Genomic DNA, 25,297 nt, shown 5'->3' on the forward strand with positions numbered 1-25,297 from the left:
GAGATGGGCTTTTGCCATGTTGGTGAGGCTGGCCTTGAACTTCTGGCCTCAAGTGATCCACCCGCCTTGGCCTCCCAAAGTGCTGGGATGACAGATGTGAGCCACCTCGACCAGCCTGGAAACAGCTTCTTTTTAAAAATTATTTTATTTATTTTTAATTTTTATTTTTTTGAGATGAAGTCTCACCCTGTCACCCAGGATGGAGTGTAGTGGCACGATCTCAGCTCACTGCAACGCCCACCTCCCGAGTTCAAGCGATTCTCCTGCCTCAGCCTCCTAAGTAGCTGGGACTACAGGCATGCACCACCATGACCAGCTAATTTTTGTATTTTTAGTAGAGACGGGGTTTCACCATATTGGCCAGGCTGGTCTCGAACTCCTGACCTCAAGTGATCCACCTGCCTCGACTTCCAAAGTGCTGGGATTACAGCTGTAAGCTCCTGCAGCTGATGAAACAGCTTCTTTCTAAGGAAATAATCTCATGAACAACCTCTGCTAACTTCAAACTTTTCTCCTGCAGCTTCCTCTCCTCCCTCAGCCTTCATAGAATTGAAGGGTTAAGGCCTTACTCTGGATTATGCTTTGGCTTAAGGGAATGTTGTGTGGTTGGTTTGATCTTCTTATTCAGACCATTCAAGCTGTCTTCAGATCAGCAATAAAGCTATTTCACTTTCTTATCATTTGTGTGTTCACTGGAGTAGCACTCTTAGCTTCCTTCAAGAACTTTTCTTTTGCATTTACAACTTGGCTAAATGTTTGGTACAAGAGGCCTAGCTTTTAGTCTGTCTTGGCTTTCAACATGCTTTTCTTACTAACCTTAAATCATTTCTAGCTTTTGGTTTAAAGTGAGAGATGTGACTCTTCCTTTTACTTGAACACTTAGAGGTCACTGTAGGGTTACTAACTAGCCTAATTTCAATATTTTTTTGTCTCAGGGAATACAACATTTACCAATTAAGTTTGTTATCCTATGTGGGTGTGGCTCATGGTGCTCCAAAACAATTACAATAGTACCACCAAGGATTACTGATTGCAGACCGCCATAATAATAATAATGAAAAAATTTGAGATATTATGAGAATTACCAAAATAGGACAGAGACATGAAGTGAATACAAGCTGCTGGAAAAATGGCACGGGTAGACATGCTCAACTCAAACCTTCAATGTGTAAGAAACACAGTATCTGTGAAGTACAGTAAAGCACAGTGCCATCAAATGAGGCATGCCTACATATGGGAACTCTCCATGTCATTTTAGCAGCTTTTCTGAAATAATAATCTCTTCAGATATTCAATACAACATTATTCTAAAGCTTTTTTTTAAAAAAAAAAAAAGAATGAAGCAGCAAGTTATTAAGTAAAATAAATATTTTACATAAAATGAAGTAATTTATTAAATCTTGATTCTGTACTAGGTATCTTTTAAATATTTTTTATGAAAATGAAAGTGATCACAAAGCACTTCTGCCAAGAGTGGGAGTCTTCAGGAAGAGCATTTGTACAACCAAATTACAAGCTGAATTATCTACTTTTCCCCCATGAACACCATTTTTACCCGAAAAAATGACTGGCAGATAGACTATGGTTATTCATACTTAAGTATTCGACAGATATTTTCTCTTTTCTCGAAACTGAACAATGTCTGTCTGTCCAAGACATGACAGTATCTGCTGGCAGTGATAAATTCTGAGCTTTAGAATTTTGGAAAACTTGTTGCCTACCACCGTGAACTAGACAGCTTCCTTGTGAAGACTTTTCTGATTGGCACTGCTATTAATGAATGTGACTTGTTGAGAATGTCTAATGAAATCAGTCAACATTAGAAAAGCTGTATAACCCACTAATCAGTAGTTCTGAAATGATTAATGCATGCTGTTACATCACTGTTCACATTTTGGCGTAGTATCACAAAAGGATAACCAAAATTAACAAAACAGCTAGTAAAATACTCCTTCCTTTTCCAACTACATATTTGAGTGAGACTAAATTTTCTTCATATAATTCAGGCAAAACAACTGATTAAAATAGACTGAATGGAAAAGCAGATCTGACACTCCAGCTATCTTCGATTAAGCCAGACATTAAAGAAATTTACAAAATCACAATGCTATTCTAAATTTTAAAAATATACTAGATTTTTTAAATTTCTTATACTATAAAGAACAACAGTTATAACCCAGTCAATAATTTTGAAGAGCGTAAAGAGGTCCTGAGAACAAAAAGTTTGAGAACTACTGAATCAGAGTAACATGCACACAAGCCTCTTTTCCAACAGGAAAAGAAAGCCAGATTCTTATTAACAGAGAATAATTCACACCACTGGTTCCAAAATAGCAAAGTTCTGCAGAGGCTAATATGCTGTGAAGGGGATTAAGTGCTGAATTTTTAACTAGTCTATTCAATGATGCTGTTTTCCCCTAAGACTCTTAAAGGGTGGAAAAATAAGACGAAACAACAAAACCACCCAAAACTCATGCCTTGGACTTGCCAAATCACTAAACCAATCTTTCCTGAGACTCCAATGCAGTCATGACCTGTATGCAATTGCCCTAACCATGATGACCTCCACCTTGCACTAAGTATCAGTGCCCACCTTCTATCAGATTCTCTTTTCCAGGATAACAACCCTAAGCAAATTTGGAAACATATCAGGTTTTGAATTCGGAGCAAAACAGTAACAGCCTCTGGCCCAACAGGGATATGCTTCACTGTCTTCTTGACCAAACCCAATTTATCTGAGTGCCAGTGTTTTATAAGTAACATCTATAGTTTTCAGTGTTTTATTTATTGTGCTGTCAAACTTCTCATTTGCATTGCTAATGGCTACTCTCCAAAGAAAGCTGAAAATGATCTGCCGAGAGACAACAGCAGTGCAGCGGCACCTTCTTAGCTCACTGTAGCCTCGAACTCCTGGGCTCAAATGATCCTCCTGCCTCAGCCTTCCCAATAGCTAGGACTACAGATGCATGCTCATTTTTAAAATTTTGGTAGAGAAGGGGGTCTCACTATGTTGGGCAGCCTGTCTTGAACTTCTGGCCTCAAGGAATCCTCCCATCCTGGCCTCCCAAAAAGTGCTGGGATTACAGGCATGAGCCACGGCGCCCAGCCCAGATTTTGGTTTCTAATATTACTTTCCACTAAAGGAACCAGGAACCTAGATGGGAGATGACTCCATGTCTTGGGGCAAAAACACAATAAAGACCATTCTGGTATTTTCTAGCACTGCCAGAAAGTAAGAATACTTTTCAGACTGCCAGAGTTAGTGACAAAAGGACAAAGGAATCAGCTCAAAGACAATGCCATTAGCCAATCTACGACAATCTGAGCTTCAAAAAGAAAATAACTATGGTTAACCGAAAGAAAGCGAAACAAAACTAATTTTGTAAAAATAATTTAGCACCAGAGGGTCCAAAACGGGTTTTTGTACATGGAAAGGAATACCACCCCTCTTCTTACATCTCAATAACCCCCAATGGGAGCATAAGTTAAAGACAAAAACAGAGCATATATAACAATAACCTTTCTGTGGCTGAATAAAATCCCTTCTACTAGAAATTGTTGAAAATCAAGATAATTGGAAATTTGCCACTAGTTTACCCCAAACCACACAGAATAAGTCTTATTAATAATTGTATTTACGTTTTATCTGTTAAGATGTTTAATGTGCTTAAAAGAACAAGCTACCTTAATTTATATGTAATATTTAAGCAACATTAATTTTCAATAGACAAATTTAACAACTGACCATTAAACAAACCATAAAAATATTACAGGTAAGATGTTAACAAGATTCACATAAGAATTCTCTTTTAAAAAGAAATAGTAAGAAACAGCAGTTGATCTTCCACACTACCTCTAGAAACATCACCCAATGTTAAGATACATTTTTGGCTATTCTTTCAAACATTCCACCTATTCACCAATTTTCTTTTCTTTTCTTTTTTTCTGAGGCAGGGTCTTACTCTGTGGCCCAGGCTGGATTGTAGTGGTGTGATCTTGGCTTACTACAACCTCCACCTCCTGGGTTCAAGTGATTCTCCTGCCTCAGCCTCTGCAGTAGCTGGGAATGCAGGCATGCACCACCACACTCAGCTAATTTTTGTATTTTTTAGTAGAGATGGGGTTTTGCCATGTTAGCCAGGCTGCTCTTGATCACCTGGCCTCAAGCGATCCACCCGCCACAGTCTCCCAAAGTGCTGTGATTACAGGCATGAGTAACTGCACCCAGGCAAGTCAGATATTGTTTAAACTTAAAGCCGGGCCCGGTGGCTCACACCTGTAATCCCAGCACTCTGGGAGGCTGAGGCAGGTGGATCACTTGAAGTCAGGAGTTCAAGACCATCCTAGCCAACATAGTGAATCCCCACGTATACTAAAAATACAATAATTAGCCAAGTGTGGTGCCACACGCCTGTAATCCCAGCTACTCAGGAGGCTGAGGCATGAGAATCGCTTAAACCTGGGAGGCGGACGTTGCTGTGAGCTGAGATCGTGCCACTGCACTCCAGCCTGGGCAACACAGCAAGACTCTGTCTCGAAAAACAAAACCAAAAAAACACACAAATCAACTTAGGAAGGGATAAGCATGTAAAAAGCTCAAAGAATTAAAAAATGTTTTCTTACAATACACAATAGAACTGTCAAAAGGCACTAGTACCCTCCATAAATACACTGTAGAAAACAACTCTGAACACATGAACATGTTCTCTCCTTGTCTGGTTTCTTTTTGAATTTCTCAACGTCTGTTTCCTCTTTGGGTCCCAGGTTTCCTTGTATTTGTTTTCAGAATTTTTTTTATTATTTTTTGCTCTCTTCCTTCTTCTATTCTGCAGTATTCTGCTATGGCATGAGCTGAAAGCGTGGCCTCAGGAAAACAAGCAAAAGAGCCTATCTTGACCAGTAATTCCCATACCTACAGGAAGTCATTTGTACAAAATGAAGGAACTCAGAAAAACTCAAGAATTCAATGAAGTTATTCATTCGGAGATGCTTTTGCCAAAATCGAATGCTTGCTAGTTCCTAGACTGCATGATCTACACAAATTGGGTAATAAGTCAGATGGGACAGTCCTGGGTCAGTACTGTCATTTCCTTTTCCATGTCTGCACTACAGGCTTCAAGGCCAGGCAAAAAATATCCTTCATACTAAAAATCAAGTCTCCATACAGATCAGTGGTCTTGCCTATGGCCTGTGGTGTAGCATCCTACTTTGGGTAGAAAGGCAGGCCCAGCTGCAGCTCTAGGAGGGCTGATATCAACACTGTGCTGAAAGGCAAGTGGAGTCAAGTTTAAAGTTCAGCATACTTCGCCTTTGAGGAGTGAACCTCCTGTCTTCCAGGCAAGGCATCCCTATGTTCTGGGTTTTCCTGGACAGTCTCAACTTTTAATTTTACTTCTAAATGTATAATTACATTTGACTTAAAAAATACTGTCAGAATAGCTGTGCTGATTTTTGGTTTGGAAAATAGGCTCACCATAGCTCAACAAACCATGTAACATAATAATGCAGCCAATCTCGACCTACAACACAAGCTGTAAGTTAAGGTACCCTCGAGAACACTACTCTTTGCTCTTCCATTCCTTCAGTTGCTATAAAAGCAAGCCTCACTTAAAGTTCTATTTCCTAAGAGGGAAAATAATGGCTTTTCAATGAAACTGTAGTTCGCGGTGGCCCCTCTTACTAATGACTGCAAAGCTTCTGCCCCACAGTGTTGTTTTATACAGAACAGACACTAATTCTTTTTATAAACAATGATATTACATGGAACCAGAAGCGAAAGCAGGAGGCCTATGCATAGACCTCAATGGCTGCAGCAGAAGTTCCAGCTGAGGTTTTCTTATTACGGCACTGGCAGATCTTATGGCAATGGAGGGTCTTGCAGCTTAAAAGCAAACTGTTGGCTCTGAAATCCAGATACTTGTCTTCTGATGACCCAGTGGCATGTGAACTGAGAATACTGAAGGAATCACCACCAGGAAACATATGTAAGCATTTGGCCAACTTCATTCAGACACAAGCAAGTGTTAAGTTAGTATAATGCTCTTTATTCTGGCACTAGAGTCAGGTTTGACAAATCCAACATGGTCTTTAAAAAAAAAATGCTATTTTGTTTTTCTATAGAAAAATGTAACAACCAAAGAATGACAAAGAAATCTTTGAAATACTAAAAAGACTTAATGTATGAAAGTCTGAGCACCAAAAAAAAAAAAAAAAAAAAATTTGGCCATCCCCTCTTGTGACACTCCTAATTGGATTATTAATACTTACTGCTCATCTAGTGCACAATCTATGAGGAATGAGAACAAATGCAGGAAGCATTTTACCTTTTTTTTTTTTTTCCTGAGATGGTGTCTCGCTCTGTCGCCCAGGCTGGAGTGCAGTGGCGCAATCTCGGCTCACTGCAACCTCCGCCTCCTGGGTTCAAGGGATTCTCCTGCCTCAGCCTCCCGAGTAGCTGGGATTATAGGTGCCCACCATCACACCCGGCTAATTTTTTTATTTTTAGTCAAGACAGGGTTTCACCATGTTGGCCAGGCTGGTCTCAAACTCCTGACCTCAAATGATCCACCCACCTTGGCTTCCTAAAGTGCTGCGATTACAGGTGTGAGCCACGATGTCTGGCCAAGAAGCATTTTATCTATGCAAAAAAAGGTGTTTGGTCAAGAACTGTCTTCTGGCAACTGTCCAGAACTGCTCAGCACTGACATAAGAAATCGATAGGAGTTTCCCAAAGATCTTCATTCATTCATTCAGTAAATATTTACTAACAAACTATTATGAACCAAGTACTGAACTGAGAATAGTGAACAAAACAGATTTGATTCATGCCCTCAGGAAGTTAATAGTCTAGTGGGGGAGAAAAGAGGTGAAACACACACACACACACACACATAGCCATGCAATTACAAATTGAGGTAAGTGCTACAGAAAAGAATTAGGGGCTGTGAAGGTTCATACTAGTGGGAACCTAATTTAGATTGGAGATGTGTCCTCTGAGGTACCTCTCCCCTCTAGATCTATGTGTTTAAAGTGAAATTAAAAAACAAACAAACAAACAAAAAACTATTACTTTAAGCACCTTTCTGCCAGAAAGAAAATAAGGGCTTTATTTAACAATTCACTTTTTAAAAAAATGGTAATTAATGTACCAAGTAAAATACTCAAAAGGTATTTTAAAATAAGCCTCCATTCTACCCTTTGCTGTCTTTTAGCTACCAAATTCCCCTTTCCCCAAGGCCAACACTGTTCTTAGTTGCTTGAGTATCCTTCCAGAGATATATTAAACCTGCAGTTCTCAGTGTGGTTCAGGGACCCCAGAGAGACGGGAGACTTTTTCAGGGACCTGAAAAGGTTAAAACTATTTTCATGACAACACGAAGACATTATTTGCCTTTTTCTCTTGTATTCTGTCACAAGTGGATTTTTCCAGAGGCTACATGGTGGGTGACGGTATTATTGCCCTGACAGCTAATGGAATGTGTGAAGAAGATAGAGTCGGTTATCTTCAATTAAGACAGATATTTAAAAGATTTTAAAAATGTAAAACAATGCCACTCTTCTCACTACATTTTTTTGTATTGGAAAATATACTTATTTTTCACAAAAATATGCTATTTATGTTAACATGTAATAAGTTATTTGAAAATAAGTTAATCTTTTAAATTTCTCAGTTTTAATTTCTACTACTGTAAATATCAGTAGGTATTAAGAGCTCTTTGGAGTCTTCAATCATTGATATGGATATAAAGAAGTCCTACGACCAAAGAGTATGAGAACCACTAAACATTTATAAATGTATGTCAAGTGCTAAACACTGCTAAACACTGGCCATTAACTGCATCATTCTGGTGGATGTTTTTTAGTGTATTTTAAATAGATGGGTGCTGAGAAGGAAACCAAGTTACTTATTTGTGGCTATAATGTGTTGTGGATTATTTGGCTATCAACACAACACAGATTTCACCATGGTGACTGGCTAGTTGTTTTTCCATAGCATCTTAAATATTTGGTATATTAATATGTGGAGTTACTCTAAGCCCATAAACAGCTTACAAATCGGAAAGTAATTATAACTTTTATGTGATAACTGAAGTTGAATGGCAAGGTTAAATACATCTGTGTTGAGTGAAAAAAGAAGCTATTATTAAATGGAATAACATAGTAATAAAGCAGCTTTTTGGGACTAACCCTCCCTCAGACAGATAACAACTGTACACTCTGGCCAATACACAGAAAATTCTTGCCTATTTGAAGGCACTGGAGAGCAACCAAAGCCAGGCAGAAATTGGAGTGGATTTAACCTTTGAGAGAAGAGGACTGACTGTGCGAGATTAGTCAGTCTCTGTGGCACAGACAGACTAAAACTTAAGCTGAAAGATGCTTCTCCATGGGTTAAGGAGACAGTACTAAGTCTGGCTGTCAGAACAGCTGGAAAGTGAAGGAGGAAGCCCCAACTCAATAAGATACACAGTCAGGCATAGTAGCCTGTGCTTGTAGCACTAGCTACTCAGGAGGCTAGGGTGGGAGGATCACTTGAGGCCAGGGATTCAAGGCCATTGTGCCTCACTATACTCCAGCTTGGGCAATACAGTGAAACCCTGTCTCAAAAAACAAACAAAAAACAAAGAAGATATACAACTCATAATTCATCAGAGAAGATATGCAAATAGCCAGTAAGTACATGAAAAGATACTCAACATCATTAGGCATTAAGGGAATGTAAATTAAATACAGTGAAGTACCACTACCCATCTGCTAGATCAAAAAGGCCAACACTACCAGCTGTTCATGAGGAAGTGGACAAACGGGAACCCTCATGCACTGCTGGGAGGAATGTAAAATGGTGTGACCACTTCGGAAAACAATGAGCAATTCCTTAAAATTTCTTTGAAAATAATTTACCAGCCAGCGTATTTCACTCCTAGGTATCAATCCTAGAAAATGAAAACATGTCCACATAAAGACCTGTACACAAAATGCTCAAAGCAGCATTATTTAAAAAGCCAAAAAGTAAAAACAATCCAATGTCCATCAACTGATGAATGGGACAAGTATAATGTGGTATAGCTATAAAGTAGAATATTTTTTAGCAATAAAAAGGAATGAATTATTGATATATACTACACAAGAAAACATTTGTCTTCTGGCAATTGTCCGGAACTGCTCAGCACTAACAAATGGGAAACTGATGAGTTCCCCAAAGATCCTCATTCATTCATTTTTGGATGAACTTCAAAAACACCTTATAGGGAGGCCAGGCACAGTGGCTCACACCTGTAATTTCAGCACTTTGGGAGGGTGAGGCAGGCAGATCACTTGAGGTTGGGAGCTCGAGATCAGCCTGGCCAACACGGTGAAACGCTGTCTCTACTAAAAATGCAAAAATTAGCCAGGTGTGGTGGCACACGCCTGTAATCCCAGCTACTGGGGAGGCTGAGGCAAGACAATCGCTTGAATGTGGGAGGCGGAAGTTGTGGTGAGCCGAGATCGTGCCACTGTACTCCAACCTGGAGTGGACAGAGTGAGTGAGACTCTGTCTCAAAAACAAACAAACAAAAAAAATCATTATAGGGAGATAGATACTGAAAGACTATGTAGTGAAATTTCCAGACAAGGCAAATCTACGGAGACAGAAAGCAGATCAGTGGTTGTCTGGAGGGCTCCCATCTTCTGGGGCTGAAGATGGGAGCAGCAATTGACTGCAAATGGGCAGCAGGAAACTTTTTGGGTGATGAAGTGTTCTAAAATGAAATTGTACACGATGAAAGTTACCACTTTAAAAAATTTACTATAGGCTGGGCGTGGTGGCTCACACCTGTAATCCTAGCACTTTGGGAGGCCAAGGCAGGTGGATCAAGTGAGTTCATGAGTTCAAGACCAACCTGGCCAACATGGCAAAACCTTGTCTCTACTAAAAATACAAAAATTAGCTGGGTGTGGTGGCAGCCACCTGTAATCCCAGCTACTTGGGAGGCTGAGGAAGGGGAACCACTTGAACCTGGGAGACAAAGGTTGCAGTGAGCCTAGATGGCACCACTGCATTCCAGCCTGAGCGACATGAGCGAGATTCCATCTCAAAAAACAAACAAAAAAAATTACTATAAATTATTAAACTATACATTTGCATTTGGATGAATTTTATGGTACGATAAATCCCCACCACCACCCAAAAACCTGTTTAAAACAATAGAAAAATTTAGGGAGAGTATTAGGAAAAATAGCTAATGCATGCTGGGCTTAAAACCTAGGTGGTGGATGGGTTGACAGGTGCAGCAAACCACTATGGCACACATTTACCTATGTGACAAACCTGCACATTCTGCACATGTACTCCAGAACTAAAAAAAAAAAAAAAAATTGCTAGGGATAAGGGGGCAGGGTGGGAGAGATAAAATGAGACTTAAAAGACTTAACAGTCGGCTAGGTGCAGCGGCTCCCATCTGTAATCCCAGCACTGTGGGAGGCCGAGGTGGGCAGATCACCTGAGGATAGAAGCTCAAGACCAGCCTGACCAACATGGTGAAACCCTATCTCTACTAAAAATACAAAAATTAGCCGGTCGTGGTGGCAGGTGCCTGTAATCCCAGCTACTCAGGAGGCTGAGGCAGGAGAATCACTTGAACCCAGGAGGCGGAGATTGCGGTGAGCCAAGATCCTGCCATTGTACTCCAGCCTGGGCGACAGAGTGAGACTCCATCTCAAAAAAAAAAACAAAAAAAAACTTAACAGCCAGACCGGATACGGCAGCTCACGCCTGTAATTCCAGCACTTTGGAAGGCCGAGGCAGGTGGATCACTTGAGGTCAGGAGTTCGAGACCAGCCTGGGCAACATGGTGAAACTCTGCCTCTACTAAAAATACAAAAATTAACTGGACGTGGTGGTGGGCACCTGTAATCCCAGCTACTCAAGGGGCTGAGGCAGGAGAATCGCTTGAACATGGGAGGCAGAGGTTGCAGTGAGCCAAGATTGCACCATTGCCCTCTGGCCACAGAGAAGACTCCATCTCAAACAAGTAAAACAAAACAAAAAGATTTAACAGTCAAGGCCGGGCGCGGTGGCTCAGGCTTGTAATCTCAGCACTTCGGGAGGCCGAGGCGGGAGGATCACGAGGTCAGGAGATCGAGACCACGGTGAAACCCCGTCTCTACTAAAAATACAAAAAAAATTAGCCGGGCGTGGTGGCGGGCGCCTGTAGTCCCAGCTACTCGGAGAGGCTGAGGCAGGAGAATGGCGTGAACCCGGGAGGCGGAGCTTGCAGTGAGCCGAGATTGTGCCACTGCACTCCAGCCTGGGGGACAGAGCAAGACTGTCTCAAAAAATAAAAGATTTAACAGTCAAATGGAATATGTGGACCTTGTTTACATCCTGACTCAAGGAAAGTAGCTATAACAAAAAACTTATGATACAATTAAGGAAATATGAACACTGACTAAACACTTGATATCAAGAAATTATCATTATTTTTAGATGTAATAATGGTAATTGCTTTTAAAAGAATACTTACTTTTAAGAGATATAAACTTAAATATTTACAGCTAAAATGACAGCACGTTAAAGTTTTGCTTCAAAATATTCAGTGGAGGTTTTGGTGGTGGAGCGGATGGAGAGCTATCATAGATGATGTAAAATGGGACATGTGTTAAATACTGAAGATTGGTTACATGCACATGGAGAGTCATTATACTACTCTCTATTGAATGAAATTTTCCACAATAAAAAATAAAATGGGTTTAGTAATGTCTACCCGCAAAGATATGAGTATTCAACTTGATAACACATATAAAGGATTTAATATAAAAGATTGGCAAAATACTGATAACTGTTGAAGTTTAGTGATGGGTAAAGGGATTCATTATACCTTACACTTTACTTTTGTGTGTATGTTTGATATTTTCTTTTTTTTTTTTTTTTTAGACAGGGTCTCACTCTGTCAGCCTCAACCTCCTAGGCTCATGCAATCCTCCCACTTCAGCCTTCTGAGTACTACACGCACGTGCCACTACGCCCAGGTAATCTGCGCATTTTTTGTAGAGATGGAGTTTCGCCATGTGCCCAGGCTGGTGCAATTTTTCATAATAAAAAGTTTTTTTTTTTTTTAAGGAGTCTGATACTTACACATTTTCATTATGGGTATCAACACTTTCCTTTTTACATTTTTCAATAACTTAAAGTAAGGATAAAATGGAATAAAATATTCCAGTACTTGCACAAACATGTCTTGCTTTATGAAGACCAAAACATTTATGTGGTCAATCAGCTAATGTATCAAATTCAAGGTTTGGTTAAAAATAGGCACATCAGAAATGTAAGTGTAATATGTGTAAATGAGTTGCTCAAAAGTCCAAAGTAAATACAGTCCTCCTCTCCTCAGTATAGTTTTTGAACGTAAATAAGACTGATTTCATCAGGCATAGGAGAAATTATTTTTATTTAGGGAACAATAAAAAAAAGTAGCTTAAAATACATATTGCAGGCCAGGCGCAGTAGCTCATGCCTGTAATCCAAGCACTTTACGAGGTTGAGCCCAGGAGTTCAAGACCAGCGTTAGTATTATAGCAAAAGTTCACTTCAAAAAAACAAAAACAAAACAACCCACAAAAAAACAAAAAGCCAAAAAACCCACATACTGCTATATAGAATTCTAGCTAGATGCAGGCTTCTGCTTTAACTATTATATACATTTAGACACATGGCTTTGCAGTGGGTTGCCTATTTATTCTCCAATAATCTAAACAGTGTATCGATAGAGACGTGTGCGTCCACACGTTTCTTCTGATGAAACTGGAAAAGCAATTTGCAAATCTGTCTACCAGAAACAAAGAAAACTAAGTAAGACCAGGTTATTCTCTACTGCTCAGAGTCTCAACAACAGGTTAAGGAACCAGAGTTTCCAAACTGGCCTCCTTTTGTTTGACCCACACTTTACTTACTTACTTACTGTATTTATTTATTTATGAGACAGAGTCTCCCTCTGTCACCCAGGCTGGAGTGCAGTGGAGCGATATTGGCTCACTAAAACCTCCGCCTCCCAGGTTCAGGTTCAAGTGATTCTCATGCTACAGCCTCCCCAGTGGCTGCAACTACAGGCCTGCACCACCAAGCTCAGCTAATTTTTCTATTATTATTATTTTTTTTTAGTAGAGACAGGGTTTCACCAGGTCGTCCAGGCTGTTCTCAAACTCCTTACCTCAAGTGATCTGCCCACCTTGGCTCTCAAAGTGTTGGGATTACAGGCGTGAGCCACCATGCCTGGCCTTGAATTTTTTCTATTATTTATTTATTTATTTTTGAGACAGAGTTTCGCTGTTGTTGCCCAGGCTGGAGTGCAATGGTGTGATCTCGGCTCACTGCAACCTCTGCCTCCCAGGTTCAAGTGATTCTCCTGCCTTGGCCTCCCGAGTAACTGGGATTACAGGTGCCTGCCACCATGCCCAGCTAATTTTCGTATTTTTAGTAGAGATGGGGTTTCACCACGTTGGCCAGGCTGGTCTCGAACTTCTGACCTCAGGTAATCCATTCACCTTGGCCTCCCAAAGTGCTGGGATTACCAACATGAGCCACCACGCTCGGCCAAATTTTTTCTATTTTAAAAATAATGTGGAGGGAGGGATAGCATTAGGAGATATACCTCATGTAAATGATGAGTTGATGGGTGCAGCACACCAACATGGCACATGTATACATATGTAACAAACCTGCACGTTGTGCACCTGTACCCTAGAACTTAAAGTATAATAAAATAATAATAATAATAATGTGTGGCAGGGTGCAGTAGCTGACGCCTGTAATTCCAGCACTTTAGGAAGCTGAGGAGGACGGATCACCTGAGGTCAGGAGTTCCAGACCAGCCTGGCCAACATGGCAAAACCCCGTCTCTACTAAAAATACAAAAATTAGCTGGCGTGGTGGCATGTGCCTGTAATCCCAGCTATTTGGGAAGCTGAGGCACAAGAATCACTTGAACCCAGGAGACAGAGGCTGCAATGAGCCAAGATTGTACCACTGCACTCCAGCCTGGGTGAGAGAGCAAGACTGTCTCAAAAATTTAAAAAAAGAATTAAAAAAAACTTAAAAGATCCATTTGCAGAAATCAACTCACTTGCAAAAGGACTTGCTTACTACAAAATTCAGGTTGGGATCTATCTCACTTTGTTAGTTTATTCATTTATCAAATATGCCCTATATGAGCATATACTGTGCCAAGTGCAGAAAAAAGCCAATTCCAGAATTGTAAAAAACAAACTATCACACGTTCATGTGGACTTCACTGTAGTGTTCCGCAGGGTTTCTTAACTTGGGAACTACTAACATTTTGAATACGCCAATTCTTTGTTTCGAGGAGCTGTCCTTTGTACCGCAAGATGTTCAGCAGCATCTCAAACTTTTTACCCCTCTAAATGCCAGTAGCATCCCCTGCCTTGCCCAGGTTATACAACCAGAAATGTCTCTAGACACTACCAAAAGTCCCCTAGGACAAATACAAGTTAAAACATTTTAAGTAATGTCAACATAATATGATACAACTTCATAATTAATTATATATCTCTCTCTACACATGATTAAACACTGGCTGTCTTAAGTAAATAAAACTGTGGACATTAAAAAAAAATAGTGATGTCAGGCCGGGCGCGGTGGCTCACGCTTGTAATCCCAGCACTTTGGGAGGCCGAGGCGGGCGGATCACAAGGTCAGGAGATCGAGACCACGGTGAAACCCCGTCTCTACTAAAAAATACAAAAAAAAATTAGCCGGGCGTGGTGGCGGGCGCCTGTAGTCCCAGCTACTCGGAGAGGCTGAGGCAGGAGAATGGCGTGAACCCGGCAGGCGGAGCTTGCAGTGAGCCGAGATTGCGCCACTGCACTCCAGCCTGGGCGAAAGAGCAAGACTCCGTCTCAAAAAAAAAAAAAAAAAAAAAAAAAAAAAAAAAAAAAAAATAGTGATGTCAAAGCAGATTAAGAAACCTCAATGGGGGTGGGGTTAAAAAAACTGAACAAAGTTCTTATATATTCAAATGTTTTTTAAAAACTAACCTCTAAGCCCTTTGGTTAAGCTTCTTTTTTGGTTGGGAAATTCCTGTTCTGCTAATTCAGGCTCTTTTCTGAATACAGGTTTATATATTTTAGTACATAAAAATATTACTGTAGCCTAACATTCATAGGAAGAATCTCTTGGTCTTTTCTGAGAACCTCTAAAGTGTTTTGTTACATATTAGAATAATCAGAGGAAAGAAGAGTAAGTGAATTTCAGTCTTGGTGTATTCTCCTCTAACTCAAAGGTTTCATTTAGTAGGAAGAGGATGAAAATATTGATTAAATCTATATAGGTTTTTAATAGTTTTTTTTTTGAGAAGGAGTTTCACTCTTGTTGCCCAGGCTGGAGTGCAATGGCACGATCGCAGCTCACCGCAACCTCCACCTCCCAGGTTCAAGCGATTCTCCTGCCTCAGCCTCCCTAGTAGCTGGGATTATAGGCATGTGCCACCATGCCCGGCTAATTTTTTGTATTTTTAGTAGAGACGGTGTTTCTCCATGTTGGTCAGGCTGTTCTCGAACTCCCGACCTCAGGTGATCCGCCCGCCTCAGCCTCCCAAAGTGCTGGGATTACAGGCGTGAGCCACCGCGCCCGGCCCCATTTATTTGTTAAGTCTGCTGTTTCCTTGATGATTTTACAATTTCCTTGTCCTAATATGAACTAGTAAGTGAAGATCAACCTTGTTATTTAAAAAAGGGAAAAGTGAAAAACTACTAATTTTCATTGAGTCCTTCGGTGCTAGGAACTGTAGTAAGACACCTTATCTCATTTCATTCTCAAAACAGCTCTATGAAGTAGGAATTATGATCCCTGTTTTACAGCTAAAAGAACTAAGTAAAACTATTATTTGCACCAGGCAAGCCTGTTCAAGTCAAAAGCATATACAATACTCTACCTATTTCTAAAAAAGGAGCCAGCAATAACCATGACAGCTTTCTCTTCCCTATACTGTAAAATATAAGAAGGCCAAAGCAATAGCTATAAGAAGGGTTTTAATCTGAAGAGTTTGACAAAGAACTAAGAATCCCCCAAATAATCAAAAAGAAAAACTCATCACATCTAGTGGTAACAAAATTCGGATATATATGGTTTTCATATCTGTTCATGAATAACTCAACAATGGGCAGCAAAAACACACCCACAATTTCAAGACTCCGGCCGGGAGTGCTGACCAGCCTCAATAAAATGTCAGCTTGCTGCCAAAGGATCCAGATCAGGGGAATTGTCCAGTTCTCTAAGGAGACAATGCAGAGTTGCCTGCAGACTGGTTCCGAAATCGAACCAGAACTAGAACTTAAAAACAAAAAGCAGATCAAGCTCTAGGCATCAAATTTCTTCTTCCTGAAAGAATAAACACCAAACCTAAGTGAGTTATTCTAGCTGTACCTCACTCCAGGGTTTAGTATGGAAGCCAATCTACTTGCTCAACTGCTTGTAAAGTTCATTCAACTCTTCCTCCCAGGTTTTGTTTCATGAGAGAAAAATAAAACCATCATCTTTTGGCAAGATGGAGTATTAACTTTTCTCATTGTATTGCTGTCACTCACAGAGGTAAAAGAAAACGCACGCAGACACAAATACATACCCTTTAAATGTCTAATTTAAATCCTAAATAAGCTAGAGTACATGTGAGGGAGGGGAAAATAAAAGCCTTAGCAAGGAATATTTTAGTTCCAAAATTCTAAAGGCAAACTGCTAACTGAAAAGGGACATTAACTTTATCAACTGTAAAAGAAAAAAATTCAACATCTTGTTTTAAAGGAGTTCCCCGGCATGGAAGCAGATCATACACTTGATTCCTGGTGTAGGAACTGAAACAACTATGGCCCAGAGATAAAAGAGTGACAATTTGCTTGACACACCTATGCTGGAGTAACTACTCCCATCTGTCTACTTTCCCTCCTTCGCCTAAAAGCTACTTAAGTCTCAGTTTATCCAGTTACATGTGCTAAGTGAAAAGAAGGCATAATTCCCAAGCCACGTTTTTGGAAATAACATGGTGACCCATTTCAACACTTACACACACAGATGTTAAATTGGCCAAAGCATATTTAAATAATCTCATCTCATTCATTCTTGCTAATGCTCACAGATTCATTCTCTTATTGGACTTTCTTCCCACAAAATGACTGGCCTTATACCAAGTTTTATAAATATTAAAAAGGTTGTTTTGTACTAAAAAAAGAAAATAACTGGAGAGGGAAGCTTCTCAAAAGAACCTTCACATGGTGGGCAATATAAATGTCGCTAAGATAAGACACAGAACACTGGATTCTTTTTCTCTGTGACCCCTGCCCACCCCCCGTTCTACCTAAACTTACTGTGTAACTAATCACGAACCAAAGAGAGGTACAGTTTAAATTTCAGCTAGAGATACACACTATATTCAAAGGGTTTGCTTCCCTAAAGACTGTATTCTTTTTATTTTTATTTATTTATTTATTTATTTTGGTATGAACGGGGTCTCCGTATGTTGCCCTGGCTGGTCTGAAACTCCTGGCTACAAGACTGTATTCTGCTCTAGATATGAAGCCATTTTGTCCTTGACAAGAGAAGCCTTGACTTCCTCTACACAATTTACTAATCCTAGTTGTAATAAGCATTTCCATTTGAGAAAAAAATTCTGATAGGAATTGTATCATCTTTCTAAACATGAGGAAATATTTACAAACAAACTGTTTCTCAGACAGAAAATGATAAATAACCTAAATGTCTCTATAGGGAGTTAGTTTTGAAAATTATAGAACTCGTCAAGCACGGTGGCTCACACCTGTAATCCCAGCACTTTGGGAGGCCGAGCCAGGTGGATCACCTGAGGTAAGGAGTTCAAGACCAGCCTGGCCAACATGATGAAATCCCATCTCTATTAAAAATACAAAAAACAGCCAGGCATGGTGGTAGGTGCCTACAGTCCCAGCTACTTGGAAGGCTGAGACATGAGAATCGCTTGAACCCGGGAGGTGGAGGTTGCAATGAACCGAGATTGCTCCACTGCACTCCCAAGACTGTCTCAAAAAAAAAAAATAAAATATAGAATATTCAAAGTAGAACACTATGCTAGCCATTAACAAGAATCAGATAAATATATAGGCAATAAGATGAAATACATTAGTATACATATTTTTGTATTTTCAAGCAAAAAATACAAACTTCAGGATAATAGGCTTAGATTACTCCATTTATATAAATGAAAAACACTTATATGTGAACAAAAAAGTATCTCATACAGATATACATTCATATACATAGATTACTAAATGCTTAGGGAAAGGTCTAGAACACAGCTGTCAAATAGAAATAAAATGGGCGGGGCATAGTGGCTCACGTCTGTAATCCCAGCACTTTAGGAGGCTGAGAAGGGAGGATCACTTGATCCCCAGAGTTCGAGACCAGCCTAGGCAACATAGTGAGACCTCATCTCTTAAAATAAAAAAAAAAAACAACACGGAAATAAAATGGGAACCACATACATAGTTTGAAAACATATTTTAGCCCTATTAAATATAAAAAGAAACCAGTGAAATTATTTTTAATACATTTAACCCAATGTCAGAAATGTTACTATTTCAACAATGTAACTGAAATAAAAATTGACTGCTTATTTTTTCTTACTAATTCTTCAAAATTTAGTGTGTATTTATACCATCTCAATTCAGACTGACCACATTTCAAGTGTTCAACAGCCACATATAGCTAGTGACTACTCTACTGAACAGTGGAGACCTTACAAAAACCCCACCAAATTATTAACTTTCATTTTGTCTTCTATATCTCTGTGTTGCTTGAATTTTTAGAAGAACATGCATATATTATTTCTATGTTTCTAAAAAAGAAAACCTAAATGTGTCCATATATGAAAATTAATTCAACGTACATCAAAAACCTAAACATAAAAGGCAGGACCATTAAAAAAAGGCAAAATCTTCTCAATCTTACAGGCAGATTTCTTAGGACACAAAAAGCACTAACTGTAAAAGACGAACTGAACATCAAAATTAAAAACTCTGCTCATCTAAACACACAACCAAAAAAATGAATAAGCAAGACAAACACTAAGAAAAATTCACAGCATTTACATCTCACAAACTATATTCAGAATATATGAAGAACTCCTATAAACCAATAACACAGCATGAAACAACCCAATAAAAATGGATAAGACTGGAAGAGTCACTTTACACATGAAAAGATGTCATTATTATTGGTTTTCAGAGCAATGCAAACTAAAATCAGAGGAGATACCATTTCACACTTACCAAAATAAAAAAGACAGACAAGGCTGAGCACGGTGGCTCATGCTTGTAATCCCAGCACTTTGGGAGGCCAAGGCGGGTGGATCACCTGAGGTCAGGAGTTCAAGACCAGCCTGGCTAATATGATGAAACCCCATCTCTACAAAAATTAGCCAGGTGTGGTGGCATCCACCGTAGTCCCAACTACTCCAAGGCTGAGACAGGAGAATCGTTTGAATCCCGGAGTTGGAGGTTGCAGTGAGCTGAGATCACGCCACTGTGCTCCAGCCTGGATGACAGAGCGAGACTCCGCCTCAAAAAAAAAAAAAACAAAAAAAAAAACACTGACAACATCACATGTGAACAAGGATATGTATGGACCAAGTAGAACCCTCACACGTCACTGGCAGAAATGTAAAATGCTACAACCATCTTGGGGAACTGTTTGGCACTTTCTTATAACATTAAGACTGAGCATTGTGGCTCATGCCTATAATCCTTGCAGTTTGGGAGGCTGCAGCAGGTGGACTGCTTGAGCCTAGGAGTTTGAGACCAGCCTGCAACATGGGGAGACCCCATCTCTACAAAAAAATTAAAAACTAGCCAGGCATAGTGGTGTGCACCTGTAATCCCAGCTACTCAGGAGGCTGAGGTGGGAAGATCTTTTGAGCCCCAGAGTTCGAGGCTGCAGTGAGCCGTGATTATGCCATTGCATTCCAGCCTGAGTGACAGAGCAAGACCCTGTCTCAGAAAAACCAAATAAAAACCAAAACAAAAACATTAAACACACATCTACTCCATGACCTAGCAATTCCATTCCAAGGTATTTAGGCCCAAGATAAATAAAAACATGTCTTCAAAAAGATTTGGAAATAACCCATATGTTTATCAGCAGGATAGATGGATAAACTGTGGTATATATGAACAATTTATAAAAAGCAATGAACCACTGATATACACAGCAACATGATGAGTCTCAAATACATGTTCTTTCACTGTAGGTAAAAGAATCCAGGCACAAAAAGTTAAAAAATGTATGCTTTGATTTCCATGACGTTCTGGAAAAGCAAAACTAATCTATCATGATAAAAATCAGTAGTTGCCTGGGGCAAAGAGCATAGGGCAAAAAAGCAACTGGAAAGAGGCATGAGGGAACTTTCTGGAGTGATGGAATCATACTATACCTTATCTTGGATAGTGGCTATGAAGTAGTAGGCAGGACAGGACTCCAGAGGCAGGGCTTGGACACCAAACCAAATTGATGACTAGCTAAAACAGGTATGGGGCAGAAGCGGCTTTCTGTAAGACACACCCACCAGTGTGCTATGTCAGTTTACTGTTGCTATGACAACACCTGAGAGTTACCGCCCCTTCCCATGGCAATGACCTCACAATCCAGAAGTTATTACCCTTTTCCTAGAAATTTCTGCATAAACTGCCCCTTAATCTGCATGTAATTAAAAGTAGGTATAAATATGACTGCAGAACTGCCCTGAGCTGCTACTCTCAGCACAATGCCTATGCAGTAACCCTGCTCTGCAGGAGCAGTCAAGGAGCTGTTAACACTTCCGCTTCAATAAAGCTGTTTCTTCTACCACCACCTAGCTCTTGAATTACTTCCTGAGCAAAGCCAAGACCCTCCAGGGCTAAGCCCCAACTGGGAGCTTGGCTGTGCCCTGTATCAGTTATATGGATTATACAATTGTGAAAACTCATTGAATTGAACACTTAAGGCCCCTATGATAATGAACCTACCTCCTGTCATAAAAGTCAAATGCTATGGGAACCAAAAAGCAGTACTTAATGAATGCTGTTTGATACATGATGAATAGATGAATACATGAAGACTGAGAAAATATTCAAGTGTGGAGTATAATTATCATTAAAATGCTCTCCATCATTCCCCTACCACTATATTGGTGTGAGTCCACACAAATCTCTTCAATTTATTGACCAATCACAATTAAGATGATAACCTTGTCTCTCCGAAATTCTGCTCTATTTATAACTCATCTCTTTCTTGAACATTTCCAAAGAATGTCCATATAACAAGGCTTCCAGCTGAAGTAATAAAAGAAATAAAGAAAAGAAAAAGGTGGCAAAGAAGAAACTAAGTGTGAGAGAAGATATGAAAAAGACTTCTTGTGTTCAGGTACAATCTAGTCAATTTAGTTCCAAAGGAAGAAAAACATGAAGTCACTAAATATGCTCCTAGTTGAAGGTCAGGGAAACCACTCAGAAAGGCCAACAGTTTCTTTCTCCACTTCTCCAGGTTCACTCAGTTCTATTGTGTTCTCATAGGCAGTAAAAACCATAAGAAAATCATCCAAAGCAACAAACAGGCAGTTGCCCCAAACTGCCTTAGCAATAAATAGAATTTCATGCTGAGTGGCAGACTGTTTAGCTCACATTCCTGTAACATCCCTACATCTATTCCACGCAGCAACTTTGCTAGCAGTCACCAGCCACAGCCTGAACACTGTAGTAACAGGGCACATTATACATCAAAATCTCTTAGATACATTATTAACCCAGCATCTACGGTAGAAAACAACCAAGATTTTCTTGTTATCCACAACGCAAGCCAAAGTTAAGTGCAGGAAAGGCTGAGGGAATACCATGTGCTTCCTTTCTGACTGGAAAACTAGGCTTCCAGGCAACACAGCAGGGTTTCTGTGCACTCTGACAGGGATGTGCGTTGTAAACTGCATTGCTGTGGAAACAACACTTCTACAACTAGAGAACAAGTCAACCTGAAATAAACGAAATAGCAGGAGTTGCAAAATAGGTCTTGTGGAATGAGTAGGGAACTTCTCACATGTCTCTGCTTGAACTATGGCATGATTAAGCTGAAATAAAATGTCATTCCAATCATATAATAGACATTTACAGTCTGTTTCTGGGGTCAGTTACTTACTGAACACAAGCTATGAAACCAAAACCACCCTGCTTTTAAGATGAAAACTGACAAAATATACAAAACTGAAAAGATAAGAATTAAATCTCCACAGATCAAAGTTTTTAAAAATGGTGATCATGAATAAAAGCTATTCATTTACTCCTTAATCAAACACTATAAATTCTTTGCCACGTACCAGGCTGGACGCATACAAAAAAGACAAAATCTATGCCTTCAAGCTTACAGTGTAGTGATGGAGACTAAGGTGTAAACTGACGATTAGGGAGTATGGGATAGTTAGTGCTACAATAAAGGCTAATAAACAAATGCAGTTGCAAAGGGGTAGTAGTTAGAGTTCAGATGCAAGACACAGACACTGGCTGACAGAAAAGGAATTTATTTAAAAGATATTGGGGTAAAAACAAAGATACTGGTCTTTCCAAGTGTCCACAGAGTATACAAGACAGACCATGTCCTGGCCCATAAAATTAATATCAATTTAAAAGAAGTGAAATCACAAAGATTGTATTTACCAACAACATGATCAAACTAGAAAGCAACAACAGAAAGACAACAGAAAACTCTCCGAACACTTGGAAATGAAACAATACACTTCTAAATAACGCATGGGTCAAAAAGAAAGTCTTAAGGGAATTAAAAAATAATGAACGGAATAAAACCATACATGTATCAAAAATTGTTGAACATAGCTAAAGCAGTGTGTGAGGGAAATGTGTAGTAAGAAATACATACAGTGTAAAGAGGAAAAGTCTCAAACAATAATCTAAGCTCCAACTTCAAGAATCTAGTAAAAAAAAAGAACAAATAGGCAAACCAAGCAGAAGCAAGGAAATAATTAAGGAAGTGAATGAAATTGAAAACAAAGACAATAGGGAAAGATCAACGAAACAAAGAGCTGGTTCTTTGAAGAGATCAATAAAATCGACAAATGTCTAGCAAGACTGACCAAAAAAAAGAGAGAGAAGGCACAAATTACCAATATCAGAGGTAATGAAATGGGATATCACTACAGGTATCAAAAGGATAAGAGAATATTATGCAGAATTCTACCCAAATAAATTTGACAACGTAGACTAATTACTCAAAAAAGACAAACGATAAGACACTCAATATGAAAGAGCCCTGTAACTATTAAGGAAACAATAGTTTGTCATTTAAAAACTCCAAAAAAGGAAATCTCTAGATTAGTGATTACCAGAGGTTAAGGAGGGGGTGAGGGCAGGAGGAAAGTGTATGTAGCTATACAGAACATGAGGAATCTTAGCAGATATGAAAATGTTCTGTATCTTGACTATATCTGTCAATGTCAATATCCCAGTTGCAATATTATAAGATAGTACCATAGGGGGAAACTGGGTCAAAGGTACAAGGAATCTCTGCATTAGTTTATATGACTACACCTGAGTATAAACCTCTCAAAATGAAAGGTTTATTTTTTTTAAGGTAAAGGGATCGCTGGGCAGAGCGGCTCATGCCTGTAATCCAAGCACTTTGGGAGGCCGAGATGGGCATATCACTTGAGCCCAGGAGTTTGTGACCAGCCTGGGCAACATGGTGGAACTCTGTCTCTACTAAAAATACAAAAATTAGACAGGCATGCAGGTACTCATTTGTAGTCCCAGCTACTTAGGAAGCTGAGGCGGGAAAATCGCTTGAACTCAGGAGGTGGAGGTTGCAGTGAGCTGAGATTGTGCCACTGCACTCCAGCCTGGGCACCAGCGAAATTCCATCTCAAAAAAGAGAAAGAAAAGCTACATAGGGTATCTGCACTTAAAGCCAGTGAACTTCCATTTTAGGCAAGAGGAATGCTTAAGATAACCTAAACATTTTCCAGATAAAGACCTAGAAATGCTAGATAAAATAAACCAAAAATTATTTTAAGTGTATAGCTAAACTCATAAGAAAGAATGGGCAACCTCTGGGTGTTTGGATCAAAGAAGGAACTGAAAACCACAGTAGAGCACATGAGCTGATACAGTGGTTACAGCGGGCAGGGTGGGGTGGGGGAAGACAGTTTCAATAACTTCCAGTCTGGGTTTTATTTGCCACGTGATAATAAAAATGGTCTTCAGCTTACAGGCAGTAGATAACTAGAACTAAGACTGAAAGTGGAAAGTCTATGCATCCTCAATGAAAGGACTGAGTTAGGAAAAAAAAAATCACATAACAGCCCAAGGAACAGAGAAGAAAGTGTATCTAAGCTTTGGGCTGTAGGGGGTAGGAAGAAAGCTCTCTCTTAAGAATCGGAACGAATCCTGGGCCTGCAACCCACATAGATTTGGGCTTCAAAATTATACTTTCAATTATAATATCTGAATGTTTCAGGCACTCCAAACCAAAGAATTAACATAAAAATTGGCCCAGGCAAGAGCATCTAGAAAAAGCAAATTTATCCCCACTTTTAAGAAAAACAACTTAACCCCAGGTCATATAAGATCACACCACAGATAAAACCTCGCTAAAGAGTAAAAACGTATTAAACATAAAAGGAAATACTGACAGTGAACTGAAGGATTTTTTTGAGAGTTAGCAATCGACAGTAGCAGTTCAATCAACTAGAACTTACTAACACACAGCAAAGATAAAATTTTTGAGCATGTGACACTATCTAAGCTAAATCTCTGCCAAATTACCCCAGCAGTGGCACGTAGAGTAGAGAGAGGGTGACTACAGGCTTTATGTAAACTTAGGAAATGATTACAATAGTCCAAGCCTTTCAAAAGATTTTAGAAAATATTCTAATTACATAGTGACAGATGCTTCAGAATGTAAGACCCAGGGCCAGGAGCAATGGCCCATACCTGTAATCCCAGCACTTTCAGAGGCCAACATGGGAGGAATGCCTGAAGGCAGGAGTTAGAGACCAGCCTGGGCAACAAAGTGAGACCCCGTCTCAATAAAAAATTAAAATTAAAATAGTTTTTTAAAAAAGAAAGAAAGAATGTAAGACCCAGAAAAAAGGCAATGAGAGTGGAGATAAAATGAGGGAGGGGGATATGAATGAATACTTAGAGACATTTTGGAAGTAGAGTTAAAAGGACTCACTGCATTGGGCAGTTAGGGGCTAGGGGGAAAGATAAGAAAGGGAAAAACTAAAGGTGACACTGAGGTTGG

General features: G+C 39.6%; 1 protein-coding gene and 1 long non-coding RNA gene across 2 annotated transcripts in view; both read right to left on the reverse strand.

The window, feature by feature from the left end:
- The window catches only part of CFDP1 (craniofacial development protein 1), a 136,033-nt gene that overhangs the window by 60,141 nt on the left and 50,595 nt on the right, over positions 1-25,297 (reverse strand). The window lies entirely within an intron of this gene.
- LOC134731753 (uncharacterized) lies at positions 1,326-22,654 on the reverse strand. Its single transcript, XR_010114338.1, has 2 exons — positions 20,448-22,654; positions 1,326-5,956 (listed from the first exon to the last, which is right to left on the reverse strand). It is a non-coding gene; the product is annotated as an uncharacterized lncRNA (long non-coding RNA).

This window comes from Symphalangus syndactylus, chromosome 11, assembly GCF_028878055.3.
Source record: "Symphalangus syndactylus isolate Jambi chromosome 11, NHGRI_mSymSyn1-v2.1_pri, whole genome shotgun sequence".
NCBI lineage: Eukaryota > Metazoa > Chordata > Mammalia > Primates > Hylobatidae > Symphalangus > Symphalangus syndactylus.